Here is a 26579-nt window from a genome sequence, read left to right on the forward strand (position 1 = left end):
TGATAAAACAGAAATTGCTGTGGCTATAAATTTGAGTCATGCCTGTGTAGGCATACAGGCAGATCCAAACCTTCCTTTCCCCAGCAGTAGTCTCCAGCTCCTTTTGGGAGATCCCCACATATTCCCAGGACAGCTGAGAAATATAATTTCTTGGTGTCTCAGGTTTGCTTTGGGGACTCTTCCCAGTGGGATATGCCCACTATAAATAGAGTAAGATCCAAACATGGAGTATTCTTACAAGATCTTCAAACCACTTCAGCTGACTTCTCTTGAGCTGTGATTCTACTCACAGGCTCTACCAGATCCCAAAGTTCCTCAACCTGTCATGGAGAGTGAAAGACATCTCCTTTCAGCTGCTTGTATCCATAATCTTCTTGTTCAATCATAGTCCAAAACTCGTGATAAGATGAGGATGGAGATGAAGACTAAGAGCTTTGTCTGATGACTTAGCCCCTGATTCACCACTGGTATAGTGCTTTGGTATGGTGTCAAAAAAAAAAAAAAAAGACTGCTGGCATTGGATTAATCCACCTTTCAAACTTCCATTTCCCTTTTCCATTACTCCTGAATGAAACCCTGATATACTTGAAGTCCTCTACTAGGCAATCCTCTTACCCCTTACCTAGAGATTAGCTTTTTCAACTTAATAGCGTTCCTTACCACTGATGTCCAGAATTGAGTCCTTGGGTTGTAACTATGGGAAGTAACAAGTGCCCTCAAACCACAACTTTTAGCAATTGTATTTACGACTTATTTCTTGAACATGGTGCACTTTGACTCAATGTCTCCCTGCCCCTACTCAAGAGAAGGAAAAGGTTCTCTCTGGAACAGGTTTTGAATAGTTCTCATATTGAGCTCTCCTGCAAAAGTTTTCGGAAAACCTCCACACTATGTTTGGATCTCCCAGGTCTGTCGGACTGGTGCCCCTAACATCAAGTATATCTCTCAAACATTTGGTGATCATTTGACAGTTTTGTTCCATTCTTTACCCGAGAGTACAAAACATATGGCATCAAGTTGCATTACAGTGCTGCAAGGTCAGTCATCAGCTTTTTGCCTAAGGGGCTGTGGTACCAGATACAATTATGAGCCTCCACGTGTTCAAACAAGGTGCTTATTATGGACCCACCATGAGTGACATAGAACTTCGGTAATAATTCAATGTTCAAGTTCATATCTGGCAAGCCTTCTCATTACACCCCTCCAGGTATCCCTATCATTCCCAATTTGTATCAGAGATGGTAAATGGAACCCTCTTGAGTAAACTGTTAACAATGTCTAAGAAGGCTTAGTATTCTGAACAGATTCTAGATCTAGACCTAGAACCACAGCAAATTCCTTGTGTGAGAGAGCACACTTGGCCAATAAACATCATTCTGATTCTGATATTCGCTACATACTGTACACCCAAACAAAAGCCAGTGTTTTTGTCTCTTTGACTTACCTCCACATTGAAACAATCCTTTCATCCACTGGGAAGAACACCAGCTAGTTGCCATTGCCAGTGTTCAGTCTGAATACGTCTGCTGCTCACGACTGCCAGTTCATTGGCATTCTACTAGCATTATTAATACTACACACACACACGCACAGCCTGAACCGCTTGTCCCGAGCTGTGTCACGGCGAACCAGATCTTAACCCGGCAACAAAGGGCACAAGGTTGGAGGGGTAGAGGACATACCCAGGACGAGACGCTAGTCTGCCACAGGCACCCCAAGCAGGACTCGAACCTCAGACCCACTAGAGAGCAGGACCTTGCCAAGTCCGCTGGATCCACCGCCCCCCCCCCCCCCCCCCCATAAATCAGTAATACTAGCCATTGACTAAAATATTGCAGTTTAATTACTGGAAGATGCAACAAATTTTAATTACAAAGTAGTGTCAGGGATCCATTGTGAACAACAGAGTTTGTTGGGCGTGCTGATTGCCAGTCCATAATGGGTATCAAGATTAACAAGCTGTTACTCCCACAGTCCTCCACTTCCTGTGCCAGCATGAGTTAGGGTAGCATCACTGAAATTTTGAGATAGCCAAATAGCACGTCAGTGGATGAGAATATAGTGGCAGTATGCAGTGGAATGCTGTGGTACAGCAAAGATGTGCATAGGACTGTCCTTTTCAAACTGCCTCAGTTTTCTGCTCAGCCAGAAGTGTTTCCTGTACATATTCAGTTCTAGAACACCTGCATGTGACAAGTGCTGTTTGTGTCCATTTTGCCTGACATCAAAAAGAGACATCGCCACAAAACCGCCTCCTGTTACCAAGTAACCCACACTGCTTCTGACTCTATGAGCTTCTGTTGTGTGCTTCACCTCATCTGAGCGCCTATAAATTCTGCATAATAGGATGCACCTGGACACGGTTGCCTTTAACAAACCTTGATTAGATATGTGTGCTCTCAGGGAGAAGAAGACTGTTCTTGAGTTTAATTTAATGGAAGGTAAAGCATTTTTATTGCACACTTTCATAAAAATAAATAGAATGCATTCAAATGTTCTGAAACACTTCAACACACTTTTTCGCTTAGATTTATTAAAACATAAAGGTGGTCTTTCGAAAATGAAGGTCCACTGTTGTTTCCTATGAGGTGCTGAATCCTTAGGTTTATAATGCATACAAATGTTGGCCTGTTTTCTTTATGTTTCATACTGTGTAAACTGATATTAATCAAATTCATCGTTATTTGCTGTAACATAAGCAAAGCACCTAACCTAGTGATTGCATATGTTGAGAGAAATGTAAAACTGTTTGTGATGTGTTTGTGTCCACCCAACTCTTCCAGTCAAAAGTCAATCCTAGTATTCTATAATGACTGGGTTGAAAATGTACAATATAAAATTAAATGTATGTGCTGTGTAAACATTGGCTATTTTAGGAATATTATAAATAACAAGTGACTTTTACTAAACAAACACATAACACTTAGTTTATAACAAAGTGCAGAAGAGAGCCAGAGTAAACCTCAGAACCTGGAAGCCTGCTCTCTGATGCATTGTTATTGAGGTACCAATGTGATCAGTGGCTGGCAACTTGAATAAATTATTCATCTTCGACAAGTAAAATTCCAGGACCATGTTGACCACTTCTTCCTCATCATCACTGTTGGCTGTTCCCAAGAAGAATCCCAAGCAAAAAAAAAAAAAAAAAACTTTTTTGATATAAACCACAATGAAGAATTTTTTGCAGAATGATTTATCAAAGCTGGCCTGAAAAAGTGCAAGACCACGTGTCGTTAATACTTCCTTTCTGTGCTCTACCTGTCAAACATGATCGAAAGTTGCATGTCTTCCCGGAGAAAGCTTTTGAGAAGATGGTGTCTGTTCCCAGACCCTCAAAAATGGAATTTGAAGAAGCACCCACACAGATGTGTACTAGTATGAACTCACATGAAATGATTGATGTGACCAGTGATGTGTGAGGCACCCGTGAGGCACATGCATGGCACGTGAAAGATGAACTATATTCATTGACTCAAAACGATAGTCCATGCATCAAACTGTCCCCAGCTCTCATAGGCCTCAACCAATGACATGGATCTGATTTTACTCTGCTTCCTGGTATTCACAGCTCTTATGCAATATTTTTTGTTAATAAGTCAGTTTATGGAGGCTTAATATGGAAGGCATATATGGGAAATGGAGTTAACAGTAACAAAGCCTTAGAGCAGCAATACTTCATAGGTTTCCACTCTGGTTATTACTGACATGTGTGAATAATGTTTTTTTTTTTTTTTTTTTTTTGCTTAAATCGTAGATTAATAAGCTTTATCTCAGTTTTGGACAATTTTAAACTCAAAGTGTTGAGCTTTTTTCATAAGTTGTATTAACTGAAGAATACCTATAGTACTTTTGTTATTAGAACCCATTATTTAGCTGACACTTTAGTTTAATACAGATTTTCAGAGGTATAGTATGTGTTTTATATAACCTGAAAACTAATGGGCAGTTAGCTACTTGTTTAATGATATTACTGTGAGAGCCAGGATTCGAACCCTGCTGCTTCATTTGCAAGTTAATTACGTTATCCACCTCTCTGGCTAATATATGTAATTGCTATAATGATATTTATTTATTCCTTTGCAAAGAATATTTGCAAAATCATGCCGCACAAGCTGATGGTGACAAATTAGTGCAGTACCTCATTCTGAAAAAGACAAACAAAAGACTCATATGGCCTACTTGACCAGATATCTAATTAATTTGTTCATCTGATGATGAACTGGTAGTAGATTACAGAACAGTGATCACTTCTTCTTCAGCAAAAGCTTTAAATACATCCATCTCAGCTTTGTTGTCCTGAGTTGGTTCCTTCTCCACAGTCTCTATTCACTTTTTTATTTATTTTTTAAAATTTATTTATTTATTTAGTGGGGGGCGTGGTGGCGCAGTGGGTTGGACCGGGTCCTGCTCTCCGGTGGGTCTGGGGTTCGAATCCCGCTTGGGGTGCCTTGCGACGGACTGGCGTCCCGTCCTGGGTGTGTCCCCTCCCCCTCCGGCCTTACGCCCTGAGTTGCCGGGTTAGGCTCCGGTTCCCTGCGACCCCGTATGGGACAAGCGGTTCAGAAAATGTGTGTGTGTGTGTGTGTGTGTGTGTGTATTTACTTAGTTATTTTTAATTTTTTTTATTTTTATTTATTTATTTATTTTTTTCCTGAGAATGCGTTGTAAGAAAATTGGATTTCCTTGTTGTCCTTGAAATGAGACATAATGGGTTCTGTCAGTTGTGACGTCTTAAAATCAGTGTAGTGGAAAAAAAGTAAGAAACAATATGGGTCTCCTGAGCAAAACCAAAATTTAAGCAGCTATTTTACAGCGAGGCTATACAACCAACCCTACAAATTCAGACTGGGTGTCATCTGTATATCTGTATATATATATATTGTATATGTATAGGATAGCATATGATACACACATGGTATACATCCTGGCATATACATAAATAATATTAAAAAGAGGTACTTCTTTCACATTTCCTATTTCTGAAGGGCAATGATGTGCTATTTTTTAGAAAAAGTGTCAAAAGTTATTTAATGAAATATGCTTTAAATTTGGGTCAGCACAGTGGCTCAGAGAGTGTTGATGTTGCCTCACAGCTCCAGGGCAGTGGGCCCAAATTTACATCTGTGTGGTGTTTGTATGTTCTCCTTGAGTTCATTTGAGCTTTAGGTATTTTCTGATTATGCTATAGTTTACCTGAATTTGAAATGGTGACCTTTTTAACCTCATTTTCATCATAGTGAGGTGTTGTCTAACTTGTTCTTGCTCAACGATGCAGTATTTTCAAAACACGGAAAGAGTTTAGAGCTTGTACAGTTAAAATAATACTTATGCAACTACTACTATTACTCTATAATAATAATAATAATAATAATAATAATAATAATAATAATAGTAGTAGTAGTAGTAGTAGTAGTAGTAATTACTGGATATTATGTAGCACAGGTTTCTGCTTCATTTCAGTGACCCTCCTAGTATGGTTTATTAAAAAAAAAAAAAAAAAAAACTACCTTTTTATACTTGTAAACGTACAAATATAAACTATATAGCAATTATATTTAGAACTGCATCATTTTTATTAATTTACTGCAATCTCTTATCCAGCATAGTGCTAAACTCATAATTAACAAAACTGCATTCCAATACCACAATAAAAAAGCACATTTCAAAGCCAAGTTTTAAATGCAATCATTTTCAAAACACAGTGAGTTTGTTCATCACCACACATTTTCCCGGTGCACATTACACATCCATTCTTAAAACTGAATACAAAGGAAATTGTGACAGATGTTGTCATATGAGTTCTTGCAACAGTTATGACATGAGATGGGTAGGTGCTCTGAATGGGATGCATTTTGAGACCCTCCTTGAATGCTGATAGGGATTTTGCTGTTCTGAGGGAATCCATGGATTTCCCACCAAGCCACCAGATAAAGGTCCTGAAGGCATCAGGGTGCAGCTCCTTAGATTGCCTTCTAAACTGTAAGCAGAGTCTTGAGCTTGATGTTGGCAGCTAAAAGGAAGGCAATCAAGAGAGACAGATGAGGATGCTTTGACAGGTCAAACACAGGTCCTACCGTATCATCCTGGACTGGCCAGAGAAGCTTGTTGGTGGAGGCCTGCTAATTCTGCCTAGACATGTCAATTGCTGCTATAAGCAGCTGAATTTCCATAAGCTGAGAACTAGAACTATTTTCTGATTGGCACATGAACAAAGGGTCAGTACGCTTATACTTAAACACAGTGTCAAACTGCCTTAACATCACAAGATCACCAGAGTTCTGAATAGACCGACAAATTTGTGGAAAGTTCATATGCAGCACATCAAAACCAATGATATATTTCTGTGCACAGTTTTTATGGAGGTAATATGTCAGATTTTAACTGTAATAAAAACACAACCAATTGGAAATAACATCATGTTGGGCAAAGTGCAAGGTCAACATAGAAGAGGAAGGCCAGCTATGCAGTGGATCGACACAATCACCACAGCCATGGATGCCCCACCTTTGAGTCTTTTCAGGACAACTATCCATAGAGTCTCCTTGAATCGACATCAGCTCAACGGCACCAAACAACAAGAGAAACACAACTGACACAAAAGCCGCAATATAACTGCAATACATTAATGTGTAATTCATGAAAAATTAATTGCAAATCCAAATAAACTGCAGACAGTAAAAATAATGTTTTAATATAAAATGCAACATTTAATTTAAAGTGAAAATATTTTCTTAAAGTATTTATTCATGCATGCAAACATGGTTTTCTGGAGACTAACACTTTTTTCTCTTGTCCTTTTATTTCATTTATTTATTTTGAAAGCTTTTTCAAGGAAGAAATTTCATTTGTGTAACTACAAATCTACACACTTCTGCTTGCTGAAAAGGATCTGGCAACATGAGATGGAGACTGAGGAAAAGAGGAAAAAGAAGGCAGATGCTCAGGAAGACATTCACTGGGAGTGACACATGCACACTGTGCACCAGGAATGCGCAGCAGGTACAAAGAAACATGCAGACGAAATCCTTCCTTCACTCACAGAGAGTACGTTACTCCCCTTAAACAACAAACCCAGAACAGGAACACAATAATAAACTAACAGGTGATGGTGGGTGGAAATAAGAGCACTCAACTGTTCATCACCATGCTGTAATAGAGTATGTTTACATAAAACTCTGGGATGGGAAAAAAAATCTATGGACATCAGACACAACGACCATGTCATAACAAATAAGTAAGGGTACTTAATAATGCATTTCGGCAAAAGTAATCAGAGTGTAATCAATAAAATTGCAGACGTCAAAAATCGGATATCAAATAAAGTCAGACATGGCATGTCATACAAATTTTGGGTGTTTCAGTAAATTTTCTAACTTTGGTTAATTGTGGAAAGATTGTGAGCAAACTCTGAAGATCACTATTTAAAACTTTGATTCTTAAAGTTTTTTATGATTGCTATGTAATTATTGTTACTTTTTTAAAAAACAAAGAAAAAAAAAACCTGTTGCAAGTGATTCTTTCCCTTCACTCCACTTTTATGTCTCTCAACCTAAAATGTTTTTCTTATGACTTAGACTCATTATCAATTGTTTTATACTGAAATTCATATCAATCCTGAAATTGAAGTATCACATATCTATCTGACATTAACAGAAAATACATTTTATGACAACATGAACCACTAGGTACATGGTTTACATACTTAAGACATTACAATGTCAGATCTGATGTCAAGATCACTGGCTTATTAGATAATTGAAGTTGGGCAGCTTTTATAATAGCGTTTGTCCCCCAGAGAAGTTATGAAAAGACCAAGAACTGTGAACACACACACACAGTCTGAAACCGCTTGTCCTAAGTGGGGTTGCGGTGAACCCGGAGCCTAACCCAGCATTACAGGGCGCAAAGCCAGAGGGGGAGGAGACACACCCTGGATGGGATGCCAGTCTGTTGCAAGGCACACACTGCAGGACTACAACCCCAGACTAGCCAGAGAGCAGCCTGGCCAAACCCACCATGCTACCGTTTCCGCAGCCAGAACTCTGAACAACATTCTTTAAATGATAAACTTTAGGAAATATCTGTTTAAGGTGTATGTAAAAATAGATGTCAGTGGTATTTATTAAAAATAAAGAAGCAGTAAAAGACCATCTTTCTGTCATGATCAAGAAGAAGCCAACGGATAGGACACAAGTGCAAGTGCTTCTTTATTGATGGCTAGGTGAGAGAATAGTTGGGGACATGTGAGGGTCGGTCGAATGGTGTTTGGTGTCTGAGGAAGGAGCCAGAGTCGAGAGGATGAGAGCAAGGAATCCAGGAACCAGGGGAGTCATGTCCAAGGGCAAGGGAAGGGGGAGCGAGGATTAGCACAAGGGAGATCAAGGAGATATCACTTGGAGTTGTGGTTTCCTCAGATGAGGTTCCGCAGGCTGAGGTTGTCCGGGCGGTGTCTTTCTACCCGCCCTCCGTGATTTGGTGCAGGTGCAGTGGTTGGGCACACGGTTGGGGGCGTGACACTCACAGTCTCAAAGATGCTACATGAAGGTGCTGTTTAAAGATGGAGCCAGAACAAAAAGAAGAGGGTTCTGCTGCCAACAAATGAGATGAGACTTTAAAATCATGTTTCATACTGTAGCTGTTCAGCTAAATCATGTACAAAACACGGCCAGGATTTCCATAGCAGAATTTAAAAATGATGAGGCTTTTTTTTTTTTTTCACATACAGTTACATCCTCAGTTTTTGGCACATGAGTTAATTTGGAACTGGCCTTCATACTGAGAATACTGACAAAGAGCTGTGCAGTCCACATGTTGTCTTACTGACCTTATGTTTTATGTATCAGAATAAATAAAAACTAAAGCAGTGCAAGGATAATTAAATAATGTGCATTTTAGATGTAATTTAAATTTTTTGGTGTCTATACAACATGAGATATTATGAAATATCCTCTTTCCCATCCTGTGAATGAATGAATGAATGAATGAATGAATGAATGACAACAACAGGTAAGAAGCATAAGGCTGTGCACCCTTGGCAAACCTTGCATGTATGTAACAACTTCCTCAAAAGGATATCTGCTGTTATGTTTTTTTTTTCTCTGCTGGATTTGACTCAATGGTGGATGATTATTGCAAAACTTGACATTGCAACATTTAAGCTGTTTTAATCCAACAACAGCCACGCCTAAACCCTACAACACAGTACAAATATATAAAAATAGATACCGCCTCCGACACACCTAGCAGACTATGGCTTTTCAGCACAACTGTGGCAACATGCTATTTTACTGTAGGTGCAGGAGCTGATTGTTGCTTGTGGGAAATAGGCAGCTGGTCCATGCATAATAGTGCCCCAGAACATATAATTGTTCTCTTGCCAAGGCCAAGTGTTAGATGTGAAATGTATTACAGGCAGTTCAGTTTATAGAAATACTGAGCACTTTAAACTCCATCTCCTATTAGACAAAATCCAGCAATGTTTGTGGCCCTAGATTAAACATAATCTATAATAGCAAGGCTGAAACGATGTAGCAGTGGTAACAACGATAAACAATATAATCAGTCCTTAGTGGTCTTTGTATTTTGCAGGCAATACCTGATTTGTGAACGTATTTATAGCGTATTGAAGCCCAAGCTTCCTTTTTCAAAAGAGCAACCCACCAAACCGTTGAACTTTCGGCTTCATTTATTGTTTACATTGATATCATGAGACAGTGACTGTGCAACACAGAGGCAACAAATATGAACTTCAAAACCATGCTAAAGTTTGGCTTTCACAACACAATGGGTTTTAAAAGCCTCGTGTTCAATATGTCGATGGTGCACACAAGAGGCTATTGTGCCTAAAGGGTAAAGCTTAGCAGATGCTTCTCTTCACTTTGAACTGCAAAATTTTAAAACATGCTGAAATATTTCACCAAACTTTAATCATTTTTTGTGTAGTGTATGTAGTATTAGCATACATAAACATCTATTACTGCTCAACACAACAAACACAATCAACTGACTGCAAAGTATTTGATAAGAGGCTATGAATTTACATTTTAATGCGCTACTGTAATTCCCCAATATCAGTATGTACCAGCCACTCTTGTTTTCAAATATATTACCGGTGTGCAATGACCCTGAGTATACTGTACTGTTTTCATCTTTCCAAATAGAGAACAAAGTTGCAAAGCGTTTTGTCTTATTTAAAGCCCACATGTATGACTTAATTTTGTTAACAGGATAATATCATTCTGTGTCCATACATTAGTGTCATTTTTTCAACTGTCTTCGTTCTTTGGTCATAATAATTTAAGCGGCAAAGGAAACCTCAAAAACTGTGCTGTGCAAAATTCTTTTTCGTCCAGAAGAAGCACACTTGTCATATTGAGAAATCACTCAAACTGCTGCACCAAGTGCATCAAGTTTGAACATGCACTGTGAGTTATAAAAGAAATGTCTGCAACAAACAAACAAACAAACAAAAAAGTAGATACGTCAGCATGTTTCATTGTCGTTAAAACTGAATCAAAGGTTGCAGGTTCGAATCATATCATTTCCTGTAGTACCCTTGAGTAACAATTTTAACGAAATAGCTCCAATAAAAATTGTCATTCTGTATAAATGGATAAATATTTCAAAGTCACTCTTGAGAAAAGTGGCAGTTCAACTAAAAAATATAGATGGATGATTTTTGTACAACTACATAAAATATTGTCCTCATTACAGAGTAAATTTTCACCAAATTCAAGCTGTACCTCAGCACTGAAAGGGTGCCTCAACTTTGATTCCTGCAAACAGTGCCACACATATTAATAATACATATTGCAGAATGAAACTGCTTTTAAACTGTACTAGTTTTCAAAGAAAAAGGCAATTGTGGAGTTGGAAGCACTGTTGTTAAATACTGGTTCACTTTGACAAATCTATAGTTGATACCAACTCTTTACAGGCAAACTTCACACAATTTTATTAATTTGTTTTTGGTGTAAATACTTACAGAGTCACAGAAACAAATGATGATGATTCAAGAGTTTAATTAATAACAAGGTGAAGTATTATTATTTTTTTTTATGCCAATATGCAGTACCTATAATGTTCAGTCATCATTTAATATGCACTGTTTTAACATAATACCGTGCAACAGACTGGCGTCCCATACAGGATGCCACCCAGTGATTCCAGGATAGGCTCTGGACTGCTGTGACCCTGGTCAGGACACGCGGTTAGTGAAAATGACTAAATTAATGAATGGTTTAACATGAAATGATCATATTATACATACCTAGGGGCAGTGTTTGCATTGCATACTGAAAAAAGATGTTTCTGCTGTTTTCATGATGAGTTGATGGATATGTGGGAGCATTACCTTGACTTGTCTTACGGTACTGATAAATGGCTTCCTGTATGAGGAGAACTCTCTTTCCTTGCACTTTTTTTAATATTCAAGGAAAAAAAAAAATCGAAACATTTCTGAAGACATCTTAGCTGCGATTTAAGTAGAAGGTTCTCCCAGGCACTTTAAAATATTTATTCTGAGAATTTGATAGGATACACACACACTTACATGAACGGCTTTCATTGCACTCGTGAGAAAAAAAAAAAAAAAAAAAAAAAAAACAATCTTTCATTTGTCTCCTTGTATATGTTTGCTAAATTGCTGCCCAAATTGTTATGTATAATGTTTTTGATAAAGATTTGAAAAATGCTGGTTATGCTTACATATTTGACTAGAAAGTGCATCTTATTGTTACAGTTAAGGTGATATATTTTGAAAGAATAAGTAAGCAAGTAAACTATAAATAAATAAACTGCATTACTCAATAAAAATAAAATGGATGAAATACATTAGAAAAAGTACTGTAGTCAGAGTGCTGACTTGTACCAGTTAACTTCTGCACCTTGCTGATGCCTCCTTTTCACGTTCATTAACAATTGGCTGTGGAGGTCACTCTCCGCTTCTACTGCTCCTCAAGCTAGCACTATTTATATGCTGCCATCCTACCATGAACTAATTAAGCAGCCAGCCTCCCACTGACAAAACCCATAAATGTAATGACAGAATAAACAATATCTGTAAATTGAAGATCTGCGTGTATACACACACACACACACACACACACACACACTGGATGTAGAGATGGGTTATACAGTTATTTCAAAGCTGTCCAACAACACATTTCACATCAAGCAATTGTCCTTCCAAGCATTCCGTAACTGCGTGAATGAAACAAACTTTATTTATTTATTTATTTATTTATTTATTTCATGATGTCTGTCAAGTTGTCCCTTTAATCCAAAGTTTTTTTTTTTTAAAAAAACATTTTTCATTCCTTAATATCAAAATTTAAAACTAAGGAAGGGATGTTTTGGTTTTACATAGTATACGTAAGTGCTTATAAAATTATTTCTATGGAAAATGTAAAATGTACTGAGTCAATGTGGTAATCATGTAAGATGAGTCAAATACAGTTCATATTGTGTTGTCAGTTGTGCTACAGGAGAGACACTTGGAAGAACTTTAAAACCTTCTGGTGTTCTAGTATATGTGTAATGTGACGTCTTCTTCAAAATCCCTGCCCTCCTATAGCCTGTATCCCTGGCTCTGTGTCTCTTGTAACTCTTCTGTCTTGTACCATGCTTACTGCTGTTTATGGTAAGGCCAACTTTAGAACAAATTAATCATCTTTGCTTTAGTTCCCCCCACACAATTTGTGTGAACATCTGGTTCTTGTACCTTCAGATACAAAACACTTGATATTGCTTAATGTTTCCAAGCCAAAGATATGCAAAGTCACATTAATATTGCTATTGAGCACCACCTCAAGTAGGTTTTCCTGAAAGTAAACAAAGCAAGCTTATAACTTGGTAAAGAAACACTGAAGGGAACCTTTTAAATACATTTGCTCGGTTATAAATGAACATCCTGGGGACGCAATGTGACATTTAATTCAACTTCTCTGATGTTTCGTATTAGTCAGACAACTGTAGCAAATTTAAGATGACGTTAATGTTGTAGGATACTTATGTTTAAAAATAAACCTTTTCTACATACTATGATGTGTTTCGCCCGGAGCGTTTCTCGGTCCTCTGATTGCGCTTGCCTGAATCTCTTACATTTTTTTCCTCTCAAAATAGACAGCTAGAAGCAACATAGTGCCTGCAAAAAAGCTAATCAATTACGGAAACAAAATTAAATAAAGAGATATTTTATGACTACTATTATTTATGCTCACTAAGAACAGCATTCGGGTATGCAGTTGTACCCAAAGAAAGTTAGTATTTTATAAATGAGGCAATAATAATAAGATGTGAGTACGGTCACACTCACATTCAGATTGCAGAATTTTTTTCTTGAATCGGTACCAATACCAATGGTCATTTGGTGACACATTAGGAAGCCTATGCAAATGATACTTAGCATGGTAGGATAGTTTTGTGGAAAAACAAGAATCTATGCTTTCACTAATCTCACAAGCTCACGGTTTCCTTCCCCTCATTACAAGCATCATTATATGCTCAACTGTTCTGCCATTTTATATGAAGGAACACAAGAGTGCCATTGCAGTTGAAAAAAAAAGAACAGCAGTATGGCACCCTGTTACGAGCATTTTCTGCGTAAAAGCATCAGGATGGGAAATGGGATTGGAAGTATGAATTACATTTTGGGCATAAAATCGCAAAATATCTAGTTAAAACAGCTAATTTAAACGGAATAATATTAAATGACAGACTGATTCTTTTTATACATTCTGGCAAAACAAACAAAAATGACTTTTATTTCAAATTGCCATATTTCGCTCTTAGTTTAATTTTTTTTTTTTTTTTTTTTTTTTTTATGTTGATAACGGAACTGCCATAGAATAAGTACTTCATAACATGATCTCATAATAATCTTCATCTTTGGTTATTCATCCCATTGGCATGTTTCTTCACTGAGCACTATTTTAACTCGAGATAGACAGCTGATAAATTATGCACATTTTGGTTATTTAGCACATTATATAATTACATAAGAGGTGTCACAAGGAAAATAACAGATGGGTCTATTCCCAGTTCTGGGTTACTGAGGGACTCTTTCTCCCTCAATATTACTTGCACCCAGACTTAAACCGTGGAATACTTCAAACAGTTTTCATTAGTTTCAGGCAGCTTGTTATTTATGGCAGAACATTGTTTACATAGAGTATGACCAACCAAAAATGAAACTGAAAATATCCTCATAAGTGCTGAGTGTTTTACCAGATTTTTGAATGTACGCTTTGTACACAGAAATGAATCAGGCAGCACAGCAATCAGTTATTATCCCTGTGACCTTAAGACTCTGAAGTTATTTCTTATTTGTATGCTTTTTGTAATGCATTAGTGTAGAAAGGTCATCTTGAAAATTACAATTGTAGTAAGGCCTTGATTTATGTATAGTAAAATTTAATTTCTTTTTACTATGAGAAATGGATTTGACACATGCTGCTGCTATGTATAAAAATGTGTAGTGTTTGGGAAAAGTGTATGTATGTATGTATGTATTATTATTATTATTATTATTATTATTATTATTATTATTATTATTATTATTATTATTGTTGTTGTTGTTGTTGATGATGATGATGATGATGATGATGATGATGATCTTTACAACTACACTCTTAAAACACAACTCAAACCTCTTTCATGATGATGTCCTGCTATGTAAAAACTATCCACAGAATGTATTTTAATGTTATTGTAAACATATGAATGACTGAAGTGTGTATATTTCTCCTACTAGAAATATGCATGACAATTGTATTGAATTGTGGAATATCAGGACAGCCTCTCAAAAGTTATTACAAACTGATGCATGATCTGATACATTGATATATTTTGAAAGATTAAGAGTGCAGATTAATATATCGTGGTGATATATTGTGACTTTTTTTACCCTGAGCCCTCACTCTATGTATGTGGACAAATTTGCCTTTTTTTGGTGTACTTGTCTACATGCATGTCGCCATAACCCCATGCTGCATATGACAGACAGACAGACAGACAGACAGACAGACAGACAGACAGACAGACAGACAGACGCCAGCTGTATTTATTGTAAAATCCATGGAATACATATGTCCTACATTTAGCTTTGGTAGTTCGCCTGCGCAGTTTCTAGGACAATAATACTAAGAACCATTCAACAAAATTAAATTAATATCAATATTTAAATAGTTCCCACTGAACTCTGTGGTGTCATGGTGGTACAGTCTGTGCGGAGTTCGTACGGAATTTGCATGTTCTCCTCATTTCTTTGTGGGTTTTCTCTGGTTTCCTCCTATGGTCCAGGCACATGCTGTTCAGGTGAATTGGTGACACAAGACTGAATATATGTGTGGGTACCCTGTGATGGATTGGTTTCTCATGCAGGGTATGCTCCCCAGTTTTATGCTCAGTGGTTCTGGCATACCCTCTGAAGTGCCACAACCTTGACAAGGACTAGTGGTTAATGACAGCGAATCTTGTATGGGTCATACTGCATATAATGCAATGTGTTTGTTATGATAACATTTAACCATATTAATGGCCCAGTTAATGATTATCTATTGTGTTTTTGAATGCGAAGGTGTTCTGCATGAAATGGTCCTTTAGGTTTGAGAAAGCTAAAGACATTATTCTAAATCACTTTACTCTGGAAAACAGAATTGAATTAGTGTGCTCCATATATTTGTCTTATTGTGGATAATTGCCAGAACTACCATTTATATCTATAATATAAATATACCCTGGATGATTCTTCAATTGAAATATTTAAATATATATATATATATATATATAATTTTGAAAGGAAACATACATTTACACTGGTTCTTCTGATGCAGTACGCATCACCTTGTTGGGGAAAAGGAATAAAAGAAACACTCCTAAAGACCTTGAGGACAAAATCCAGGAAAAGAAGACATTAGAAAATAATTAATTGCAGGTTTCATAAATCTTTATGTTGAGCCCCGTTGGCATTTAGTTTGTAATTCCTTTCTATTCAGCAAAAACGACCAGTCATGCTGATCAGGATGTAATGATGATGCAGCTTAATATCTGACTAATGGTTCATTAATGTCCTTGAGAGAGCTTCTATGACATAAGTTATTGCTAGTGCTTCCAAGGTGCATATTAATTTATTCATAGTTGAAGCAAATATGTTGCTATAGTAACATGCAACATGGAAAGTACAAGATATTGATATACTTCATTACATGGGGCACTATGATTAAATTATATTAGCAGATACTAAAATTCTATTTTAATATGTAATTTAAAATAGAAAATTTTATATATATAAGATTATTGCAAACTGGTTGTGAAGAGTAACCATGTAATCTGGACGTAAGCAAACACAGAAAGTCATTTATCTTTTTTCAGTAAGAAAACAAATAACATTATTATTATTATTATTATTATTATTACATTTGCATTTATTCATTTAGCAGACACTTTTGTCCAAAAGCAATGTACATCTCAGCAAAACGACAATTTACGCATTACATTAAGAGAAGGAGACATAGCTGCAGACATGAAAATCTCAAGCAAACCTAGTTCGTTACCTACCACTTGCTGCACCGAGGTTCATTGATTGAGCAACAACTTTTACATTTATTTATTCAGCTGATTTTTTTCTCCAAAGCAGCTTACAGTGATAATGTTACAATTATTTATCCATTTATAGAGAAAGGAATTTTTTTTTTTTTTAAATGGAGTAATTTTTGAGTAAATACCGTGCTCAAAGGTATTACAGCCAGAGGTGGGGATGAAACCTGCAACCTCAGGATCCAAAGGCAGTAGTACCAACCACAACACTACCAGTTGTCCCTGTTGTATTTTTGATGCCTTGTTATCACCAACGCTTGGGAACACTATAAACAAGCTGTAAACACTGCGGAGACAGTCGTATTTATTTCGTCCCACACTTCTTTCTGTTTTTCAGTTTGTTTAAATTTGACTGCCGTCTATTTGCTTGTTCATTTTGCTTTTCTGCCACAAAAAGATGAAATTTTAGTTGGGGGTTGATGGGGGTTGAAGTAAAACCTCAACATTTGACAAATTGAACTTACTCATTGTATTTTTCTCTGTGATGTTGTTGCTTTGGAGAAAACTGTCTGTCAAATGAATAAATGTAAATGTAATTCATAAGTCATCCATTTTTGTATGAGGAACCAGTCTACAGTGTATATCATTCTTTGTGTCTGGACATTTGCAAATGAAATAATTGCGTATGATTAGCCTTTGTTTGTTTTGTGTTGTTTTATAGATGCTAAAATTCACTCATTATTCAAGCCTCATATTAAAGATGCAGAAAAGCATCAAAATATAAAGGCAGTCAGTTTCTTCCTCTGTGCAACATCTGTTTGAATACTGAAGATTTTGCTCTCCAACCGAAGACGGTATACAACAGTTTTCATTCCTGTGTTTATCCCCATGGCTGGCAGTCAGCTGTATACTGAGCCTGTGATACTCTTGAACCAAAGACACACAATTTGATTACAAACCTACTAAGCTGTTTTCTTGTGTTTTCAAATCTACGTATAACCCTTTGAGCCATGAGATCAAACAGATCATAAACAACAACTGGCACAATATTCGGAGTGATAGACATCTTTAGAATCCCTGTAAAGATCTTCTCTGAGTTTTTTACTAGATGTCGGTCTGGGAGCGGTTAGTTTCTATAACTGCTGCTCCGATCACTGGAAGGGTAATGTGATCTTGCCAAAACCAGAGAATTCATGAAATTTTACTTATGCAAATGAATTTTCACCACTGCATACATTTACAGATTTGATTATAAAACACATCCATGTGGGTGTGGTTTTCCTGTTTTAACTGGAAAAAAATAATTGGTAAATTGATAATTATATTTATTATTTTATTTAATATATATTTTTTAATGCATTTTTTTTACTGCTGAATGGGGCATTAATGAGAGTATGAATATGAACTGTTTCTTCAAAAAATGTATAAAGAATAATATTTTTTTCTTTCCACGTGAAGGCTGTCTGCATGTGAAATAATTTGCAAAAATGTGATTTATTATGCATCTTACACAGTATCATGCAATGCAGATGCACCATGCAGTATTAATGTATTTTATTAATATTATGCCTAAAGTATGTTTCACAGAAAAGGAAAGTGACTGAATAATATACTGAGACTTTCTTTTAACCCCATTTCCTTTGATTAATTTATTTTACTAATTAATTATTAATTATTCACAAATGTGTTCTCATCATAGTGTGCCACCTTAGTTGCATGGATGTTTCCTACCTTCTACTTTGCTGGGCAGAAAACTAATGGTAGCATATTGCCGAACATCTGTTGTCACTTAGTTTCATCCTCACCTCTGCACTTTTGAATTCACCTATGTGTGTTGACAATCATTAGGCATAATTAGATAATGGGTACTGCGCAACCTAGTTGTTTTTCTTTGCTGTTTGGTATTTGCTCTTTTGACAGCTGAACCCCCATCTTGGGCAAGAGAGCGTACAGCACGAAGTGGCAAGGATTTAGTGCTTTAAATGAGTCAGTTGGCTTTGGTCAGGAAGGGAACAAGACTGTTGACTTTAAAAGGAATAATTGGAATAAGTCTATTCTCTCGCATTTGTCATCTGACAACAAATTAGATAGCATTTCTGCTGCGGTGAAATACTGGATGTGCCTTGATGGCATTTTTTGATCATTTTATTATATTCTCGCTGTGAAGTGGAGTGGGAGATTAAATAGAGCTCCTAGAAAGAGAACATGCACCACCAGTCCTTAAGTAACTTTTATTGAATGGTCATGTTCAGGCTGCTTATGTGGAAGCAAGCATTCATTGTCACATGCTAATCAGTCACTGTTTAAAGAGTAAAGCAGTCAGTGAAGTAACTTTTTAGTACAGCCATATTAAACAGAATCAGTGTTGCCTCAAAATATTAAAGTCCATGTAAAAGTTCCTGTGCCCTTCGGTGTACTGTCATCCCTGCCTCAAACCCTGTTTTACAAGAAGGCTCTGAAAACCACTGTTACTGTGTATTGGACAAGCAGTTAAAGTAAGTTAGAAAGTAAACTATTATTATTATTATTATTATTATTATTATTATTATTATTATTATTATTATTATTATTATTATTATTATTATTATTATTATTTGTAATAGGTGAGCGGGGGTGCGGTGGCGCAGTGGGTTGGGCCACGGTCCTGCTGTCCGGTGGGTCTGGGGTTCGAGTCCCGCTTGGGGTGCCTTGCGGCGGACTGGCGTCCCGTCCTGGGTGTGTCCCCTCCCCCTCCAGCCTTGCGCCCTGAGTTGCCGGGTTAGGCTCCGGTTCCCCGTGACCCCGTATGGGACAAGCAGTTCTGAAAATGTGTGTGTGTGTGTGTGTGTGTGTGTAATAGGTGATGCAGCCAGTGGTAGGTAACGAACTAGGTTTGCTTGAGACTTTGTCCACAGCTATGTCTCCTTCTCTTAATGTAATCCATAAATTGTGCTTTTGCTGAGATGTACATCGCTTTTGGACAAAAGAGTCTGCTAAATGAATAAATGTAAATGTAATAATAATAATAATAATAATAATAATAATAATAATAATAATAATGTTATTTGTTTTATTACTGAAAAAAGATGAATGACTTTATGTGTTTGCTTATGTCCAGATTACATGGTTACTCTCCCCAACCTGTCAGCTTTTTCCAAGTCTCCTGGGGGCTCTGCCTCAGTAGTTTATGTATGCTCATGTGTCATTATTCTGAGCCTGTGTGCCATGCCAGTATGCTTGATTGTTATTTCCAGTGGTTTGCCAGCTGTTCCATTATTTGTCAGTCGGGTGGACGCCATTTTAAGCTGCAGCTGCTTTATCTAACAAAGGCTCGCACATTGTGTGAACCCAGCATGGGCTCAAATTGTGTGCATGTGAATAGTGAACAGTGTGGTCAGCATGCATTTTCAGAAGTATTTGCATGTAACTAGTTATTTATTTATTTCTTAAATTTGTTAACATTTGCCCCTAATTGTGTGCCATCCAACCAATGACTACATTTCAAAAGGTTAGAAAACTATATAATAAAACATTATTTTAGGCATTAAAACAGTGTTTATTATGTGCTATACATTAAATCAGTGAACTGATCATTTGAGCTCTCTTTTATGTGCTATAGCTGGTGGTCCTTAGGGTAAATGATTGCAAGGACATATGCAATGTCATGTAATTAGTTTCATTTGACTGACCATGCTTTTAATTTTCTAAACATGCTGAAATAGCTTTCACACCTTATCATGTCAGACCTTGACATATCAGACATTTTTACATTACTTTTTTCCTAATTTTACCTTGACATTTAAAGTGACCTAGGACTAAGAAAGAAAAAAAAAAAAAAAAATTGTTTTCAGTAGTTCTTCTGCTTGAAGTTTAAATGGAATTTAGTAACTTAGTAACCCCCAGTTAGTGATATATGCTGATATGTTTTTCAAACATAAAACTAAATGAGTACACCTGGGAGATTATAGTGGTAATGCATAAAGAGGTCAAAACTGGCAGTGTGTTGTACGTAAGAATGAGTTGACACTGAAAAAGTCATCCGTTACAAAAGGAGGAGGAGTTTATAGTTAATAGGTCTTTATATTCCACATTATCACCCCTTCTGCACACCTCACACAGTAATAAGTGTAACAAGCCTGCCCAGAAGGCTGGGGCAATCCTCACAGCTCATGGTCTGAAGTGGCTTCTTGTGCTGGACTTCTGTGGGAGTGCAGATTGCAAGCCTTGTTAGTCATCCCTCCCTCCCTCTGACTTCAACTGCTCCAGCCGGCATGCAGATCTGTAGCATTCGGAGGTCTGAAATTCCCAAATCTGTTTCCGCCCTTAATCACTCTTTTGCTAGTTTGAGTGTGCTATGGGCTTGGCACCAGAAACATGCTCAAAACTGCTTTAAGCTCTGTACATTGGATGAGCTACTGGCTAATGCATGTTCCATTTGCTATCATCTGGCTCTTCGAACTACGATGTCTTCCTCAGCTATGAATTTTGATCTGTGGTAGGTCTTCTTTGCTTTCTGGAGCTCCAGGTGCTTCTCTCAGTGCTTTACTAAGTTGGTAGCCTCTTCCTCGGGATTTGTTTCTTTCCGGACTGCTCTCTCTACCGCTGATGTACCAGTTGTGCCTTTGGTGCATTGTTGAATTGGATTTTGTATGCATTTGTTTTTTGTTTCCTACTCAGGTTCTCTTTTTGAGATTCAATTGCACTTACCTTGTTGGACTCAGCATTGTGTTTACATGCTATGCATTCTTCTCACATTGGCTGGCCAAAATGGGGCAGTTTTTATGAAATGTTTGTTCTTTTATTTTTTCAGTATTTCTTGTATCATAATATCTATATTTCACAAGAGAGAAAACTGCTGAGGTGCATTTCAACATTTTCCCTTTCGGTAAGTAATCAGACAAAATCATATTTAAAATGCATAACACTGATGTCTGAATTCCCTTGTAAATGAAGCCAGTATTAACAATAAAAAGAAATCCACTGAAACTGTTCTCTGAAAAACGACGTTATTTAAATAGTGTCACAGTGAATGAAATATTTCAAGAGAAAATGCAATTCCACAAAAAAGTAAATAATAATAATAATAATAATAATAAAAATAATAATAGACTCTTTGTTAATAATTCTTTTAAAGAATTAATTGAAAAATGTATTATTATTATTATTATTATTATTATTATTATTATTATTATTATCATCAGGTTGATAATAGACTATCATAATTAGACTGTATTTGGACTGCTAGATATTGGTTACTATTTAAATGTATTTCATTCAGTCTGTTAATAATAATAATCCATCCACTTTCAGTTTTATTTTATTTTGCTTTTATGTTGTTGATTAGGTGGAAACTGAAAGTAGAACTTATTAACGTTATTAAAAACAGCTTGTCTATTTTTGAAAAGTTATTGGAAAGGCATGAGTGACATCATTATTTCTTTCTTCAGAGAGGCACTTGGGCAGCAAGTGGTGTGATGTAAAAGATATAAAATTTTCTCCCCAAACCAATGTAGTGTAAAAATTATATGAGGAGATCCAATGAGAAAACTGCATCAGCTAAACACCTTCAATAAATAGTCAAGAGCATAAATATACTATGACATACTGTGCAATTTATACAGCTTACAGAAGTAAGATATTCTTTGCAATTAAACACTGAAAAAGTATTCATGTCAAGCCCTTTAGAACATATTAAATGTTTAACTTAACCCAATTTATAATATATTCCTTTTATTTTGTGAAGTAGTGCTCTATGTGATCATGAAACTAACGATAATGCTGCATAAAAAAAGAGAGTAGATGAATTGTGAGCCTCTGCTGTTAAAAATTTAAACATATTGCATGTTGTATACTGTGAACCCAGTCAGCAGTACTGTTTCAATGCTGTAATGCAATGTTGAAAGAGATGCTATAGTAATTTCAATATATCCTTAGCGAGGGAAAGGCTGTCCCAGGAGACTGCATTTTTCAGCCCCTAATGCTTAAAATCTCGGGTTCACTTGCATTAACCAAAATTAGTTTCTCTTGGGACAAGGCAAACATTGAAAGTTGGGCGAAAAAGTGCAGTGTTCAATAATCCTTCTAATTTTATCTGCCTGGAGCACTTCTGTTTCAGGAAGGGTCTTTGTTACAGTCTACACTTGTAAATTTTGTTAAACACTTTTGTTTGTTTGTTTGTTTGTTTATACATAGCTATATGGTGCTGTGATGAAAAGCAAACAAAGGCAAAAAAGCTTAACAGAAACAACGTCAGTCAGTCAGTCAGCCAATCAGTCAGTTTCCTTCCACTTGTTCTGGTGAGGGTCGCAGTGGCAGCAGGCTGAGCAGATAGGCCCAAATCTTCTTTTCCTCTGTAACAGTCTCCAGCTCTCCCAATCTCTCCAGCATGTTCTGGGTCAACCCCAAGGTCTCCTCCCAGCGGAACATTCCTGGTCGATCTCCGGCAGGAGTTGACCAGGAGGCATTCTTACAGTGTGCCCCAGCCAAATAAACCTACTCCTTTCAATCTGGAAGAGCAGCGATTCTCCAGAGAGTTTCTTCCGGATCATCGAGCTCGTTGGCTTGTATCCAGTATTTCAGTTCTTTTGATCACTATACAAAACTCATTACCATCCATGAACATGGAGACATTAGGGAGCTTTGTGCAAACACTTAGCTCCTGCTTCACCACTACACATCTACAATGTGTCCACAGGACTGCTGACACCGCACCAATCTGCCTTTTCCCTTGCTGTTCCCTTCTTCCATCAGCCACGAACAATTCCTCAAGATAGCTGAAATTTTCCTCTATGGCAATTGTTCCTTCACCTGGACAGACCAACCCACTCTTTTCTTTAAGAGGACCATGACATCATTCAGAGGTACTGATTTTCATCCCCTCCACATACTCAGCAGTGAACTGCTTGAGTGCATGGCAAAGGACACAGTCAGATGAGAAAAAAGGGACAATGTAATCTTCAAGACACAGAGTTGCAACCTTTAGTCCCCCAAAAAGACACTCTCCAAGCATCAACTGCATCTTGATATCCTGTCCCTGAAAATCACAAACAGAAGCAACAAAGAAACAACCATTAAAATCTTTGTACACAGTGTGAAGATGAAAAACATAAAGTGATGGGGGATCAAGTGTAGTTTAGAAGGAAATGCATGAAAATATATGAACCCTCTGTGTCCCTCAGTTTTACCATGTAATTGTTATTTAATCAAAACTTGTCTTTCTTCTTTGGCATAACAGGTTTGTAATGATTAATTCCATGTGGTGGTTTACAGGACATTGTGTGTAATAGAAAAAAATGAAAGAAGTGCAGGTACAAAAATAAGTGAACTCCAAGTTGCACTGGTTGAAACAAGTTGGTAAATAGAGTCAGCTATGTAAATCATAATCATTTATTTGTTTTAAACATCTATTTTAAGATTTAATACTTAGAGTTTATGTTTATTTTAGTATCTGAGACAAGGATAATGACCATCTTGACAGGGTTCACATACTTTCAAGGAGCAATGTAAATACTATTTTTATTTGATGTACCATAATACATATATTTTGTCAGAAACACACCAACACCCATCACAGAATTTGCTCCTAATGAAAACTGAAAACTATTACGGCAAAAGCAGAAAAGACAATTAAATCCTGAATTCCAACTGTCTGAACCCAGGAGGTACTAGCTTCCCATTGGCTTTACCCCATTAATTCTAGTTTTGACTTCTACTTTCATTTGAGATATTATGAATAATTAATGAATATATTTGTTTTAGGGGATCTATTGGACCTATTAACTTGCCCCCACTGTCAAAGTAGGCTATGAAGCTGATTCTGATGAGGAGATTCTGACTTCCAGCTGTGTAGCCGGGTCTTTGCAACTAATGCAGAAATAATATGTCTGCATTTGTTACTTACCCATTTTCATCCAAATCGAATTACATGCTTTACATAACTTATTTCAGTTGTCTTTGTATAACTGGATATTTAACTGACATAATTTAGGCTAAGTGGCCTGCCTAAGGACATAGCAGGAGTTCCCTTCTGCTATGTTTCCAATCTGCAATGCCTTATCGATCATGTCCACTTACAAAACCAGAGATATGAATTCTGTTACAAGCCAGCTGAATAAACATTATTGTTCTGAATTTTCACATGGAAAACTATGAATTTGTGAGAACTGTGAATTTCACCAAAGACATCAAAGCATACAGAGAATCCTGGAACACGTATGGTGCAATGCAGTCAGTGCAGTCTATACAAAGCTTACGGGCTTCGAGACATTTCAATTCTCTATGCGTGGGTTGATGTACTGCAGCCCCAGTGGTTGTCGCTGAACCTTCCGGTTATTAGCGTATCTGTCTTATTCAATCATTTTTACAGTGTATTTTGCAAGCAGGCCCTTAGATATCTTGCATTGCCACAGTTTAAAACAGAACTTATATGTCTTTCAGAGATGGCCCCTATGTACTGTGCAATGTAATATGTCAATGAAGTATCATGCTACAGTTAATAATGACCTCAACTTTTGAATAAACAGAGACGATAAAACCAATTGTCAAAATTGTTAACAAGAGAATCTTTGGCTAAGAGCACTGTGAGACCATTGCATTAGGTAAAATGACTTCACACACACACACACACACACACACACACGCACACGCGCACACACAGAGTCTGAAGTTGCTTGCCCCAGAGTCTAACCTGGCAACACAAGGAGTAATGCTGGAGTGGGAGGGGTCACACCCAGGACTGGACACCAGTCTACTACAAGGCACCCCAAGCAGGACTTGAACCCCAGACCCACCAGACAGCAGGATCCAGCCAAGCCCACTTTACCACCATACCAACCCTAGTAAAATGCCTTGTGACATAAAAAAGCAAGCATTACAGTCTCATGACCTCAGCCTTCAAAAGGTTGTGAGATGTCAAAAGAATGGGAACCGACCTGATGTTTAGCGAATGCTTTTTCCATAGCCTTAGAGCAAGAAGAGAGAACGAATACTCTTTTCCTGTGTGTCTGACGCGAAGAGTCCTTTGACTAAATAGAGGTTGTACAGGTTGCAGGGAACCACACCGGTATAGTTCCGTAATAGTATGGATCTAGTGAGAACAGGAGCCAGAACATGAAGCTCTAGCAGATGCTGTGGTTTTTGTGGGTAGTATATAAGTACAATGAACATGTTTGGGAAGGAGAAGATTGTGTGATGTGATGATTATAGGTTTCCCGTTGTCACTTCAAAGTTCTTTACCATTGGACAGGTGAGCCTGATATTTTCTGAAGAAGTTTTTAGAGGGGGTAGAAGCAGAGAGTAGGAATATTATATGAGATTTTGCAAGGTTAAGTTTCAGGTGATGGTTATTAATCCTGAATGAGAAGAGCACAGGAATTCAATTGATATATACAGAACATGAATGTAGATCTATACAGTAGAAATTATGGCTCTAACAATAATACAAATACCCTAGAACTGCTCTGAAAATAAATAAATAAATTAAAAAAAATACCTGTTTCCTTACTGGTATGGTAATGGTGAAAAATATGTACAAGCTGTGAAGAAATCACAACCACAATAAAGTAGTTGTTTACCTTTTTTTTCATTTTTGCTCCTAAGCAGCATAAAATTAAAGTGGAATACGGAATTGTGCTTGCTCTAAGAAAAAAAAAGGAAATACAGAATTCCAATGGATTAAATATGTACTCTTTACTTGGTAAAACCTATAGACCACATTACCTCTTGAAAAGATGTAAGGAAAGAATCCAGAAGTTTCTTTTTTTTTTTATATATATTTCACATTCATTCAAAAGATGAAATTTGTTGTCTAAAACGGTCATGGTGTGTGGCCAGGAAATCCCACTGCTTTAGTTATGTGTCAAAGTGACCTAGTTCCAAGGAAAGAGAATTATTGCAGCATATGCCAGACAAACTGATATAACATTGCTAATGGGGATTTCTCAGTGTGGTGAACTATTTTACAGGCTATTTTAGAGAACATGTTTTCTTTGAGAGTATTTGGCAATACTCAGTTCCAGCACCGGACAGATAATGGGAGCTTAGTTAAGCATGAGCTGAACTTTGAG

Source organism: Scleropages formosus, chromosome 12 (genome assembly GCF_900964775.1).
Source record: "Scleropages formosus chromosome 12, fSclFor1.1, whole genome shotgun sequence".
Lineage (NCBI taxonomy): Eukaryota > Metazoa > Chordata > Actinopteri > Osteoglossiformes > Osteoglossidae > Scleropages > Scleropages formosus.